The sequence below is a fragment of the Antechinus flavipes genome, chromosome 3 (genome assembly GCF_016432865.1).
Source record: "Antechinus flavipes isolate AdamAnt ecotype Samford, QLD, Australia chromosome 3, AdamAnt_v2, whole genome shotgun sequence".
NCBI classification, from domain to species: Eukaryota; Metazoa; Chordata; class Mammalia; order Dasyuromorphia; family Dasyuridae; genus Antechinus; species Antechinus flavipes.
Genome location: NC_067400.1, coordinates 69167917 through 69183546, shown reverse-complemented (window position 1 = coordinate 69183546; position 15630 = coordinate 69167917).

Below are 15630 nucleotides of genomic sequence, written 5' to 3'. Positions count from 1 at the left end.
AGGGCAAAAATCCTTTTCACTTGGGGGAGCAAAGGAGAGACTGGAGCTTTCTATGTGGTGGTCCCATATATCGCGTTGGTGGTGGTGGTGTGGGGAACGCTTGCACTAATATAATTTCCTTCTATAACCTACCTCCTAAGCAGGAAGATCAACATTCCAGGTCTGGCTCTAATCCAGACTAGCTGGGTGGCCCTGGGCAAATGATTTCTACAGTAATCTAGACTAGGTAACTCTGCAAAACTCTTGAGTTGAAGAAAAAGTGCTGACCTCCCTAGGAAGTTCCCTAATCCAGTGAAATTACTGATCTAGCCCCGAGGTCCAATTCCTCCCTGTGTGCTTACTGGTTACATTTCTGTCTCTTTGATGGATTCCATGAGGCAAAGTTGTTCATGTTCTTTCAGAATGATGCATAATACAATAGCTGACAAGGTGTGATGTAAAGGTTAGGATACTTTGTTTCAGGCATTTGAAAAAGCATTAGGTCAAAAGTTAAGTCTTGAGAGAAATATTAAAATCACTTCTGCTAAAGGGCATTTATAATTAAGGGAGAATAGGAAGAGTTTCATGTTATTAAGGTCTTTATTTGAGTAAGGTAGAACCACTGACAATTGCAAAATGGAATTTGACACATAATTTTGTATCCTTTGAATGAGTAGTTAGCTTTAAAATACCACCACCACAACCCCTCTTTCCAAAAACAAAACAAAACAAAACAAAAAACCCACCTTAATATAAAGCAATGATGTCTATAAGGTAGTCCCAGAGAATGGATTTCAGATAATATCACAATAATGTATCAGAGCATTAATCCAACATTGCAAATGCAATTTTGACACTTAGGACAAATTTATTGGAGGGAAAGATGGGCCAGGAAGATTGAAAGAGCTATTTTATGTATTGGTATATAAACCTATGAGACAAAAAAATAAATAAACTTGGCTTGCCCTCTATGGTGGGTATACAGAGTTGCATTGTAGGGCTACTGGCAGCAGAAAAACATGGTCAGGGAAAATTCACCAAACATGCAAGAAGGTTTGGGATTGGCTACTCCAATGCCTGCTAACCTTCACCTTTATAGCCTCATGAGTGACTTTCATAAAAACTGTGACATGGGACATGACACTGGGAGAAAGAAAGATCCCAAGATGACACACTTGTGAACATAACCACCCAGGACCAGGCAGGGAAACAAAGGCAATCATCCTTGCATGTCTTGGGATTGATAAACCAGGGGCATGTCGCTTTTTTCCACATACTCCATATTAGTAATTTAAGGCACATTCTCAATCACTCTACCCTAGTAATACTCATGTATCTTTTTCCATTAGCAGCCTCTACTTAAACTGCAGGAACCTATCTTCATCATACCCCTTTGCTACCAAAAATAAAATAAAATAATACTGTGCACCCTTCTTATTTGAAGTTGAAGTCATTCTTTTGGTATGAATAACTCCCTGAAAAAACCTCTCCTTTTAAACATGTTGAAATCACCATAATATTACATTTGTGGTGCCCAATGTCCAACATAAGGGTGTTCATCTTGCCCCAGTTAACATTCTTGTGTTAATTTTCAAAATTTGCATGTTTTCCATTTCAAAGGATTGGGTCATAATAGCTCCATGATCAATCTTTTCTTTTGCAGAGCCATAATCAGTCAAAGCTATTTAATTAGGGCCAAAACAAAAACAGCTGTGGCAGTTCCTTACAATTATTTTTGTGACCTATTATCTTCCCAGACCACTTAGGAAGGCATTTTTAGCCAGGGGAAACTTGCTGGTTTCAATAGTGTTCCTTCTTTATTGGCAAGACCATCCAATCGAGATAAAGTAGTCAGTTGAGCCAATAATAAATTACTCACCTGGTTTTTCTCCTTTCACTAATCCAATTCACCTGCAATGTAACCGGGACCCTCTCTTTATGAGTTGACTAGGGAAATAAATTTGTATCGGCTTATAGTTTTAATCCATCCAGCATATGCTAAGATATCTAATTTGAGACTATATTTTAAGAAGGATGTGGAACAATTGGAAAGGGTCCAGAAGGGAACAAGCCATATTATTTCAAGATTGAAAAATGGGACCTATGAGGACTGGCTAGCGCAGTTAGAATAATTTTGTCTGAAGAAGTAAAGGCTCAAGAGAGATTTTACTGTCTTCAAGCATATGAAGGGTTACTCTAACTAAGGAGAAAGGGGAACCTGCTATTTTTCATTACCTCTGAGGATAGAAGAAGCAAATAGTCAGCCACATAGGCAAGCTTTAAAAATAGGATTGATAACTATTTAACTAAAAGACAGCCTTTTCTGGAAGCTGCTATGTGAACAGTCCCCAAAAGAGCCTGTCTTCCCCTAGGATTCTCACAGTTAAGTTTGCCTCATTTTCAAGGATAATACACCTATCCTTCTGAGTCATTATATGAATCCATAAAAACTAAACAAATCCAGAAAAAGAATGTATTAGTGCATAGATGTACATACAATAAAATCACACAACATTTCTCCAGAGAGAAAAAGCCCAGGTTAGCAGAATTAGTTCTGTTCCCCTACAATTATAAAGGGGTCACACTGCACTCCAAATCATTTGAGTGATTCCATTTGATAGTTCCACTTGTCAGAGTAAATACTTCAAGTTCAATTAAACCAACTTTGTGGATTTTTTTTTTATTATTGCAAGGTTAGAACTGGGTTTTAGACTTGATTCAATTAAGTATTTCTTATCGCTGAAAAACTCTACCTGAATGTCAATGGTGAGTTAGACATATATCAAAAAGTGATTACCAAAACTTTTTGGACAACAAATTACTTAGGGCAAAGAGACTCCACAGACCATCTACTGTACGTGCTTCCTCTTGCCACTAAAATAAACAAAGAAAAAAATATCAGAATCCATGAGAAAACCCACTGTGATATCACAAAGATCAATGACATAGGACTTTTCTTAAATATCAGATACAAATTATTAATTTAGACCAGATTTTTTTAAAACATAAAATCATTTTCTTATAAACAAGAGATAATCTCAGGAGTACTCTCATGAACCACCAATGGACTCCAGGGCAGACATTCATTCTTGATCTGATAGATGGAAAAGAAAACAGCATTAATGGAAGAGTGAGAGAAAAATGCTTCACAAGAGATGGTACATTGCAAAAAGCAAAAGGAAAGGTGATCCTCTCATGAATTAAAATGCCAGTTTTTAGAGTTCTACTGTGCTGTAAAGATGGTACATGTCTCCAATCCCAGCTATCAGGGAAAAGAAGCAGATGAATCTCTTAAACCCAAGAAATCTGTGCTGTATGAGGCTTTGACAATTAGGTGTCTGCACTTAATGGAGCATTAATAGAGTGACCCTCTAGGCTAGCCCAGGTCAGAAACAAGGCAGATCAAAGATTTTGCCAATCAGTAGTGGGAATAGATCCTTAAGTAGCCCCAGCAATTTCCTGGATCAGCTTGAAAGACACTTTTTTAATCAAAAAAAAAAATTCTATCTTTTAACACAGTACAGAAATAATTGATTTTAGTATTTTATTTGGGAAACAACTCAACAATGTGTGCTATATTTCATTGAAATTTTATAGCTTATCTGTTTGCATAACTGTTGATCATCTTTGTTGGCAAATAATTTCCTTTTAATATATAGAGATTGATTTTTCTGACTTTCTTAACTATAACTTGCTGAAGACCCAGAGAAGTATGGCTATGAAGTAAATGTATAAATCTTTCCATTATAACAAACCTTGGGACTCCTAACATGCTATGGTCAATCATCTTTCTATGGAGTAATTTTAGAGCATATTCAACAATAAAGCCAAAAGGTTGACTCAGAACTGTCCAAGAAACAAGGGATCACCTGTTTTTAAAAGGTGCTGACTCCTACTAAGCTTTATATTTACATTACAATATGAAACAATCTACTAGAAGGAGGTTCATGTGATGTGTGTCATTCATTTATCTGTGCCATGATAATCTTTAATGAAGACAGCATGAAAGGGATCAATGGATCTCTGCAAATAGCCTTCTTGACTTAGAAAGGCACAACTTAGCAGTCATATTATATTTTTATTTGTTTGGATGCACATTTCCCAATAATATTTTAATCTGGTTCTGGCTGTACTGGGTGGGAGGATAGGAGTAGTGCAAGCTGCTCCCAAATTTAACACCTCTTCTGTAGTGATTAAATAACCAACCCTGGGAGACAGGAAAATCTGTTCCTGGCACATAAATGGTTGTGCAAGTCATTTAACCTCTAAGTGCTACAATCAACTTCTGAAGACTCTAAGTTCTGTAATGTAGGTGTTGGTATTCACTGGTAAAATTTCCATTATAACTGTGTCTTATACAAATAAGGTCACAAGTCAAAGCCATTACACACACACACACACACACACACACACACACAAATGCATAGACATTTATATGCATTTTATATTGTATGTACATATATATATATATATATATATAGAGAGAGAGAGAGAGAGAGAGAGAGAGAGAGAGAGAGAGAGAGAGAGAGAGAGAGAGAGAGAGAGAAAGATGCTTTAGCATTCTTTCTAGGATTAAGTAAAGAAACAAAAATTCTCTGGTCATTGCAAACAGATGACATTTAGTCTTTGGGAGTTCTTTAATTTTTTTTTAATTAGTCAATTATTCTAAACACTTTGTTTTATGTGATCTTAAATTCACCTACCAAAATTCACAGATATTCTAGCCATTGTTTGTACCCTAACCCAGTAAAAGGTGTTTTGACCCCACAATAAATTATATAAATCCAAATTATTCTAAATAGAATAAAGGCATTAGGTCTGGGTCTGGGTATGGAAAGTATTTAAATTCTACAGGGTATCCCAAAATAGGATGTTTTGGAACATCCTATGTATACAGCAAAGATTCATGGAGCAAAGATAGGTATACTTTTATATAAATAAATAAATATAGATAGATACATAGATAAGTAGATAGATGGAGATGGGGAGAGGAAATGGATATTTCACTTTGAAAGTATCATTTGACCCCTATTCCTTATTTTTGTAATCTTTTTAGAAGAACTATAGATTTTTATCCTTTTTCCTCTTCTTTACAAATGACTTTCCTACTCTTGTATATTGTTTCTTTGCATTTCCAAATTCTATTTTACTCTTCTTCATCTAAGCACCTAAAAATTCTATTCATTGTTTTTAAGACAATCAATCAATACATCAATGACCTATTATCTTGGTTGTTTGGTTTGGGAAGACTTCCCTTCAAAACATATCATACAAAATCTATGATTTAAAGTCTTAGAAAATTGTCCAAATCTCAGGAAAATTCAATCACTTGCCAATGATCACTAAACCAGGAGTGTCAGAAATGTCAGGAGTGTCAGTTATTTCCAGCTCTAAATCTGGCACCATACTAGGCCATGCTCCCTTTCATGCTAGGGGAAATACAAAGATGAAAAATACATTATCCTAACATCATGTGTATAATATAGTAAGAATCAATGCCTGAGAGGAGACTGAAACACTTTGATGAGAAATCACTTTCCATCTTGGTATATCAGAGAAGCCATTGTCAAGGCAATTAACACTAAGCCTTATCAATGGGATCTATCATCAATTGTTTGTTTTTGGTGGTGGTTGTTGAAGAAAAATTATTCCTTGGATGAATGGAAAGCACAGAAAACTCAGACAATGTGCAATTAACCAACATTTGCCTCTTTCTCATCAAATGTTTTGATTGTTAGATTTTTGTCTTATCTACCTTATATTTATCATCTTTTGATGGATGATTTAGAAGAAAACTAGTCACAGGGCTGGTGGGAAGAGAAGGGAAAAAAAGGTCTAGATGTTTCTGGTTCCTAGTAGTTGAATATTTAGCTATATAGACATCAAATGTTTTATATTTGAACATTACATTTGTACAATAATCCACTAGACTATCATCTCCTTAAATAAGAAAAATATCTGTAAACTCCTGGGACAAAAATTTCTTCCATCAAATATAACATTAGTAAAACTTTGTGAATAAGTCCTAGACAAGACATACAATTATTTAGCTATTCCACAACACAGCTAAGTTTTAAAGGAAGGCTCTGAAACTGTCTTTCAGATTGTCTTCAGGCACAGTACTATCCTTACTATACCATGATTGTTTCTAAAGTTGGTAACTCCTTAAATATTACATACTCACAAAAAAAAAATTAAAACTACAATGAAAAATATCCATTTTATCTGAATTCCTACCACTAACATGATATAAAAGGTAAATTTGACCCTTAATTATTTTGTTTTGTTTCATTTCTTCTGTATACTACTTAAAATTTAGGGGAAATGCTATTTAAAAAGTGGAGGGGAAGCCCTGTTTTTTCTTTAGGCTCCATGTTTACAAAAGGATTGGAACTCTCCTAAACAATCAAGCTGACTGAAAAGGAAGAAATGAGTGAAAATCAAGATAGATTAAATCAACGAGTTTGTGTACAAACTTCCCACTGAGATTTTTTACTTTCAACCATTTAAATAATCAGTTGCAGGACACACTGCATACTTCCAATTGGCACTGAAATTCTGTATTATAATTTTGTGCCCTCTCAATTAATTAAAAATCTAATAAACACACCACTATAAATGCAACCCCTCCCCAACTGTGAAATTCTTCTTAGCACATTCAAGAAGCCTTATCACCCATTTTATGCTCACATTAATTCAATTGCTAAAATATTCACTTGTATTTGGCCATTTGCATTTTCATGAGGCTATTTGGGGGAAGAAAACAGGTTTATAAGTTTCAGATTTGAGTTCCTGTCTTTGATTTTAATTTAATTTTATTCTCAGTTACTCATGGGCAGGTAGCTAGTGATATGGTAGTACCTACTTAAAATTAAATGTTTCTTGGCAACTCTCCATACCCAATTGCTTTGTAGATACCAAGAATAGCTTGTGATGAAAGAATGTACTGTGAAAGAGAATTTCAAAGGCATATCACTGATTCCATAAATGGGGGTCAGAATGATCTTGGATGATATAAAGTTGATGTCAATATAAAGTAACTATAAATAGTTATATTAATAAGCCACAAAGAACAATTTCCTACATCTTTTTTTTTTTTAAGTCTCAAACATTAAAGGGATTCATTGTGCTTCTGTTTGCTCAAATCCACACATCTCTTTCTTAGTTCATCTACATTCTCAACTTCAAACACATTAGTTTTATGTTGCTAATTTAACAAAGATATGTTACTTGCTAATCAAACTAGGGTGTAATTACCAAGTCTAAATTTCCCTTAAAAGTAGGTGAAGAGGAAGGCACACCTGGTGATATAGACAGATATTAAAGTTTCAACTTTCTTCTTAATTTGACAGATTAGGATTGTTTTCTCTCTTCATTGATTTTGTAGTGTTGAGCCAGTTTTTCCCAATTAGTGCACTTTAAAAATAAAGAGCTATGATTTCATCAGTTTAGCAAACTTTCAGTGTAAAAAACCCACTCACTAAATGAGATCCACAATTCCTCTGTAATATAGAGGGTTTTTTTTTTTTTAATTCAACTTTATTTTTCTTGAAGTCAATATTCTGTCTATATTCCCTCTTCTTTTCCCCATTCTTACTGAGAAAGCTAGAAAAATAAAGACCCTATTACAAACATATGGAATCACACAAAACATTCTCATATTGACTGAGTCATGTATATGTATGCTCATGTGTGCATGCACATATGTGTGTATGTAGGCACACATATGTATACCCACTTATGTGGATACCTTTATGTTTCAATATGCACTCTGAGTCTATCACCTTTCTGTCAGAAGAAGGATAACAGGTTTCATCATGAGTCCTCTAGAATTGTGATTGGTCATTATGTTGATCAGAGTTTCTAAGTTGTCTTTCCAACAGTTTGTAACTTGATCTTAAGAGTTACCTTGGGTACTGCGAGGTTAAGTGGCTTATAGCTAGTATATATCAAAGGCAGAACTTCAATCCACTTTTTTCTGACTCTAAAGCCAATCCTCCTCCTTCAAAAAAGGCATTGTGGGAAACTTACTTCAATTTACACTTTAGTATTCTAAATCAACGAATTCCTGTATAACACACAAGGGAAGCTATTCTCAATAACTTAGTTCAGCATGATAACTAGTATCAGTCTTAATCCTAGCAGATACCATTCTTTCTGTGTCTCCCACGATTGACAGTGCATTGAATTTCTTGCTTTAAACACACATCTGGTCCTTTGATTACTTTCTACTGGTATTTCTATAAACTACTGCTAATTTCAAGGACTGGAAAAGGTCTAAAGTAAATTAAGTAAACTAAGCTAAAACAGTTTAGTTTATTAATATGCCATAGTATTCATTTATGTTAGAGGCACTATATAGAAGAGACAATTATGACATATTTGGAACTGATACTGGTTTGAAGCAATCTTGAATAGGGAATTGAGTATAATCTAGATGATTATGATTTAAGATCACCTAAGAATAGTTCAGAACATGAGTTTATTTAAGAAGTATTGGCTATGGAAAATGAAAGATCTTGGTTGTAATTGTAATCAAATCTCTGATAACCTGCCAATGGTCTCATAACTTGCATTTCATTGAAAACCATAAAACCAAAAGATGAGAGTAGAAAGTGCTAGGTTTATAGGTTACCTGGGTAAGGATTCAGAGCCTTTGTACCAACTGAAGGACAAAGAAATATTGTTGAGGGCTGCAGCCAGTTGCCCTAATCATACCATGTCATATCCCTTAAAGACTTGAGACTTTGAAGTTTTTCCTTCCTTCCAGTTGTTGCCAGGTTTGGAGACATAATATAGTAGCCCTGTTTCAAATATTGAGATTTGCCTACTGGACCATACAATGCCATACTTTAAAGTTATAACTTCCCAACCCTTTGTAAGCCACTTCATGTCTGTGGCATCAGGAGTTACAGAAATGTCTAATCAAAAGTTCTTTCCATTCAAAGCATAGGAAATTTGTATGAATTGAACAGTCCAAGCACATGGAACTTAGCTCTACATTCAAGAACCTAATTATTTCCACAACCAACTTTCCTCCCCTAGACAAATCAGTTTTTTAACATGATCTTATTTGAACAAAACATTATTTTATAAATTTGACAAATCACAACTCTGGGAATCTTCTTTGCTGGAGAGGGAATTTATTACATGTAATTGAGGGTAACATCACATATTTAATAAATAAAGTGTTCCTCTCTAGTTTCTAAAAAGCACTGGTTCAATATTGACTCAGAGGAAATAAAGGCTTCCTGTTTGGGGATTTTATTTTGGAGGAAAATATTCACAGATTGGGAAAAAAAGAAAGAAGAGGATGTTGTAGTAGAGTTAGATGGCCAAAAGTTTCAAATACATGGGAAGAAAGATGAAGGAGGCTAAGAGTGAAGAAAATAGGGGAGAAAAAGAATACAAGGAAATTGAGACCTGCTCCAGGATCCATTATAGAGGTATCCCATTCAAATCTTGTTATGTTCATTTTCTGATACTGGGGTTTTTTTTAAATCCAATATAGAAGCACAGTAGAGTTCTAGAGCCTACAGCTCTAAACCAAAACCAATCTGATTCTCACTGGCCACTAATAGGTTCCAAGGCCAAACCCCATTTGGTCATTGTTTGGGTCCTGATTGATTGAGATTGAATATAAATAGCAGTCATTTCTGCTTTGGCCAGAAATCCTGAGAGGCTTCCCCTCTCATATTTATTTACTTAGATTTTTTTCTTTTGGACTAAGTGAAAGAGGAGGTTCTTTCCCTCAGTTGCTACCTGTTGAAGACTTTAGCTTAAAAAGGCCCAGATCTCCCACTGCACCCAGGGCCATCTCCGATCATCTTGATACATATCTGGCATCTGGACCCAGATAATTTCAAAACAGAAACTGAGGCAGGTGACCTTGCACAGCCCTCCCTCAATTAAATCTAACTCACTTGCATGGCACGGCATTACCCCTTGATATCAACAAAAAAACTTCCCAGTTCCCAGCTCGGGCTCCCCTTTAGAAAGGCACAAAAAGTAAGGTATTCCTTTAAAAGGAAGGACAAACAAGAACTGAATACTTGCACATGAATTTTACTTTCCTTCTACAAAATATCAGTACAACCTGCTTCACAAAGTCCATGGTAGCAGAACTGTGATTGTACTATTGTTGTTGCTTTTCATTAAAATTAAAGAGATTTAGGAAAGCTTGAAGAAAACATAATGGATTTTATAGATAACATCTGTCTAAAACAAAATGAAAGAATTAAGCAACAAATGAAGAACATAGCAGGACTACTTGAATGCCTTTGGGCAACCGCCCTAAGCCTCAGTTTCCTTATCTGTTAAATGAGGGGATTGGAGTGGACTGCCTGCCTCATCATTTCTGCCTAGTTGTCTTATTCCCCCAGAACTAATGCAGGCTCTCCCTCACAGGAGAAAGAGGAAGCATGGGAGACCTGGCATGGACATTTAATTTGTGGGTATGTGCTTCTTTTGCATAAATGCAGCGAGCACGGCAGCTGTCAATTTTTGTTCCTTTTCCATGTGGACAGCCAGCCAACACTGAATCTTCTCTTCCTGCCCCACATCTCATTTATGTGGCATTCTGCAGAGGTCTGCAAGACCCATGCTTCCTCCTGCCAGGGTTAACCTCAGCCAGCAGCCAACTTCCTCTTGAAACCAAGCTGGCAACAATGAACTGCAAGTGGGAAAAACTGCCCAGTTCCCTCAGCTCAGGCTCCCCTTTGGAAAGGCACAAGCAGTGGTCCACTCAAAATGGCACTAGCAGATCTCAAGGGAGCCAAGCCCTCCCATACCAGGCTCCTGCTTTGCTATTCAATTTGGGTTCAGTTTTTCTGGGGCGGGGTGATGACAAAAGGAGTGAGGAGGAAAGGGTAGCAGAATTAAAGAGACTGAATGCATTTGTTTTTGAAGCCAAGATTCCTTCAGGTTTGTAGTAAATCCTCTAATCTTCATTCTTGGAGAGAGAATGAGAGACAGATTAAGAGAGAAGGAAAGAGGGAGAAGAAGAGAAAGAATAAACGAGAGACAGAGAGATAAAAACAGAGAGAAACAGAGACAGAGACAGAAAAACATACAAAGCCAGAGAGAGACAGACAGACATAGACAGAGATGCAGAGACAGAGAGAAACAGACAGAGACAGAAAGACACAGACATACAAAATCAGAGACAGAGACAGAAACAGAGACAGAGACAAAGAGACAGAGAAAGAAAGACATATAAAAATCAGAAAGACAGAGACAAATGGAAACTGAGACGCAGAGACAGAGAGACAGACAGAAACTGAAAGACATACAAAGCCAGAGAGAGAGACAGACACAGACAGAGATGCAGAGACAAACAGAAACAGAGACAGAGGCAGAAAGGGACAGATACAAAATCAGAAACAGAGACAGAAAGGGACAGATACAAAATCAGAGACAGAGACAGAGACAAACAAACAGAAAGATACAGAAAGACAAAGTCAGAGAGACAGAGACAAATAGAAACTGAGATGCAGAGACAGAGAGACAGACAGAAACTGAAAGACATACAAAGCCAGAGAGAGAGACAGACACAGACAGAGATGCAGAGACAAACAGAAACAGAGACAGAGGCAGAAAGGGACAGATACAAAATCAGAAACAGAGACAGAAAGGGACAGATATACAAAATCAGAAACAGAGACAGAAAGGGACAGATATACAAAATCAGAAACAGAGACAGAAACAGAGACAGAAAGGGACAGACATACAAAATCAGAGAAAGAGATAGAGATAAATAGACAAAAAGATACAGAAAGACAAAATCAGAGAGACAGAGACAAATAGAAACAGAGATGCAGAGACAGAGAGACAGACAGAAGATGAAAAACATACAAAGCCAGAGAGACAGACACAGACAGAGATGCAGAGACAAACAGAAACAGACAGAGGCAGAAAGGGACAGATACAAAATCAGAGACAGAGACAGGGACAAATATACAAAATCAGAGACAGAGACAGAAACAGAGACAGAAAGGGACGGACATACAAAAATCAGAGAAAGAGACAGAGACAAACAGACAGAAAGATACAGAAAGACAAAGTCAGAGAGACAGAGACAAATAGAAACAGAGATGCAGAGACAGAGAGACAGACAAAAACAGAAAGACATACAAAGCCAGAGAAAGATAGAGACAGAGACAGAGAGAAACACAGAGACAGAGGGAGAGACAAACATACAAAACCAGAGAGATAGAGACAGAGACAGATAGAAAAAGACAGAGAAAGACAAACAAAGGTAGAGACAGAGATAGATAGAAACAGAGACAGACAGAGACAGAGAGGGACAGACATACAAAACCAGAAACAGAGATAGAGAGAAACAGATAGAGACAGACACAGACACAGAGACAGAAAGACATGCAAAGCCAAAGAGAGAGAGAGAGATAAGACAGAGAAACAGAAAAACATTCAGAGAAAGGATAAAACATTCATAAAGTAGTTACTGAGTACAAAAACAAATTATATCTCTCCCTGACTTCAAGGACCTAATCCTCTAATAAGGAAAGACAAAGCAATGAGTGAAGGTGTAAAGTTAGGAAGCTATGTCATGGCTTAGAAATCATGGCAAGAAAGTGACATAGAGTTTCATTTACTTATCAAAATCTGGAGATGAAGGCCAGAGTACAGACAAACAAATCTGGGGTAGACATGATGCCTTTAGTCTCTCTGCCATATGTGGCCAAGGGCAAATTGCATATAAATAAGAAAAAAAGTCACAGTTCTCAGGGAAGTAAACGGCTGAGTCCTTTGCCCCCAAGCAGCCTGATCTAGAAGACACAAAAGTTGACATTCTTCTAGAAATGCTTCCTGCACTGGCCTGCCATGGTGCTTTTATAGCACCAATTCTCAACTCGGGTTCTACAGTCTGATTTCATTTTTTATATTTTGATTACTATTTCATCATAACTGTTTTTCTCAGTAATGCTATGCATTTTATTTTATGCATTTAAAAATATTATTCTGAGAAAGGTTATTTGGCTTTGCCAGTTTGCTAAAGGAGTCCATGATCTCCCAAAATATAAAGAACCTCACAGAATGGATAGAGCAGCAATTCTGGAGTAAGGAGAGTCCTGGAGTTGAATTCTGCATAGAATACTTGCTGGCTGTATGACCATTAGCAATTTATTTAACCTCTCTGAATTTTCCCATCTGTGAAATGGGAATAATGATATCTGTAGCAGTTGCTTTGTAAGGTTGTTATGAGATTCACATGGGATAATGTAAATTGTACATAAATTACTCTGTGAATTTTACAGCATGTAATCAGTATCCACCTTTACTATTCAATTAATCTAGAAATTCATAGTCTTAATGTCACTAATAGTTTAAGTGATCAAAAGGAATCTGTACACCACAAAGCATCCACAAAGAATTTAGCGCAGCCCTTTGTTCACTAAATGTGTTTCCCTCTTGCCAAGTCTTTGTAATAAGAAAGAAAGAGAATGCTAACCCGAAATTCTTCTGGTTCTCTCTGTTTTCACCCAACTGACTTTGGTCAAGTAGTAATTCCCTATAAAAATCACATTCCTGCCTATGTGCCTTTGTATAGTGTGTTCTCCCTATTGAAATTATTTTGTATTCTAATTTACATTCTTTGGAATTACTTTTCTAGGTATGTGTGTTATAACCCCCAGTAGAATATAGGCTCCTTAAGGCCAGGAACTGTTCATTTTCTGTGTTTGTGTTCTCATTGGCTAGTACCATGCCTCAAATATAGTGTTTCATAAAATCTTTTTTTGGATTAAATTGAGCTAATCTAATACATGATTCCTATCAAATGCTTTTTTTTTATTAGAAATTTGAATTTGAGACCACTAAACTATATATACAACAGAGGATGGAGCTTAGGGGACTATCACTCTCAGAAGATCATTGTTAAAATACACATTTTAATTTGTGTATTTATAGTACAAATATTTTACCTGGTAGCAGTCCTCTCCCAAGAGCACAATAGCATGGATTTGTTTATCTGGTGAGACAGTTGACATACTTGAAGCAAGGAGGACCATCCCTGAGCTGTTGAGATCTATAATAATGTAATATGAGAAAGAGCAGGCTCTAGATAGCAAGAGTGCATTGTAAGGATGCTAGACCAAAGTGGAACAGGCCCTCCGGTTAAGGAACAGCTGGGATGGATGTCTATGGGGAAGGGGATAGGATAATAGGAAAGGGAGAGATGATTTACAACCAAAGGAGAAAAGGAATATAGACTTTTAAATCAGTCTCAATCCATGAGATAGGAATAATAAAGAGGAGTGAGAGAGGGCCTAAAGGCAGAACATGTTTGCTTCATAATTTTGCATAGGCTTAGCCCTGAAAAACAAGATGGTTACTCACTTGCCCCAGGAATATTTTATGTTGTTGTTGCTATTATTGCTTCTGTTGCTAATCTCATTGCTATTAAAAAAAAAGAAAGAAAGAAAAAGATTCAATGAACTTAACAGTCCAATTAAACAATATTGCACTTAGATTATACATGGAGAACACCAAGTATGGGAAAGCAAAGCAAAGTATGGCTTTGGAAGGAAGGGGAGGAGCAAATTACAAGACTTTGGGAGTATAGTGAGGTAAAAAATCAAGAGAGCAGAAAGCTGCAGTCAGTTGGTAGTCAGGAGCCAGTGATAGAAGCCAATGGTCAAGAGTCAGCCATGGGTCAAGGTAAGCAAAACACAAACATGGTACCAGAGAAAAGCTGATCTTGAGGTTATGATGTATCCTGTTACTGCCAGTTATTCACATTCTGTTGGGAATAAATATTTGAATCATCAGAGACCTTTAGGAGCATCAATATGAGTAAAAAAATATGGCATGGCAGTCAAAACAGGTAAATCTAAATAGGAGTATACATCTCACTGTGTCTTACCATGTTCAGAACCCACTTAGAACACTATATCTAAATGCCACAGTTGGAGAGTATTCAGCAGAAGATAGTAGGATTAGGAAAGATATTAAGATTATGCTATATAGGGGCTAGTTCAAAGATCTGAGAATGGTTAATCTGGAAAAAAAGGAATATAGATGGGATATGATAGCTGATATAATTGTTGTCATTATAATAAGGATCAGGTAAAGAGAAATGAAGCATTGGGTTGATTCTTTACAAATAAGTACTTTTAACTATATTAACAATGATAAATGACTGAATGGTTTTCCATGGCCAAAAGACATTTTTATCACCAGTTGGTCAACCTACATTTTTTATAATCAGATAGTCTAGGCCTCAGAAAACAGACTCAGAAGATTCCCAGGGCTATATTCAAAGACTTTCTAGCCTGGCAGAACCTGCTAGACTTTGAGATTGGCCAGCATAGACTAGCAGAGCCCAGGGTCTTCTCTATAAAATGATGAAGAATTGGAGAAATTTTGTGAAATTGTAGAACCTCTATTGCCCAGATTTCAATTTACATTTGAATGGTTGTCCACTCTTACAGAGTTTTTCAAAAGTATGTATACCTGGAATTGACAATACAAATGGAGAAAGAGCTGGGCCATGACTTGAAAAGAGAGGGCTGTACTGCTTCTAGGGAATTATAAAACACTTCTTTTGACCCCAAGCTTCTCATCATAGCAAGGGCCTATCTCTTCAATACAAACATTTCTGGTGTTGCTAGCTGGCAAGGAGGTCTGAAA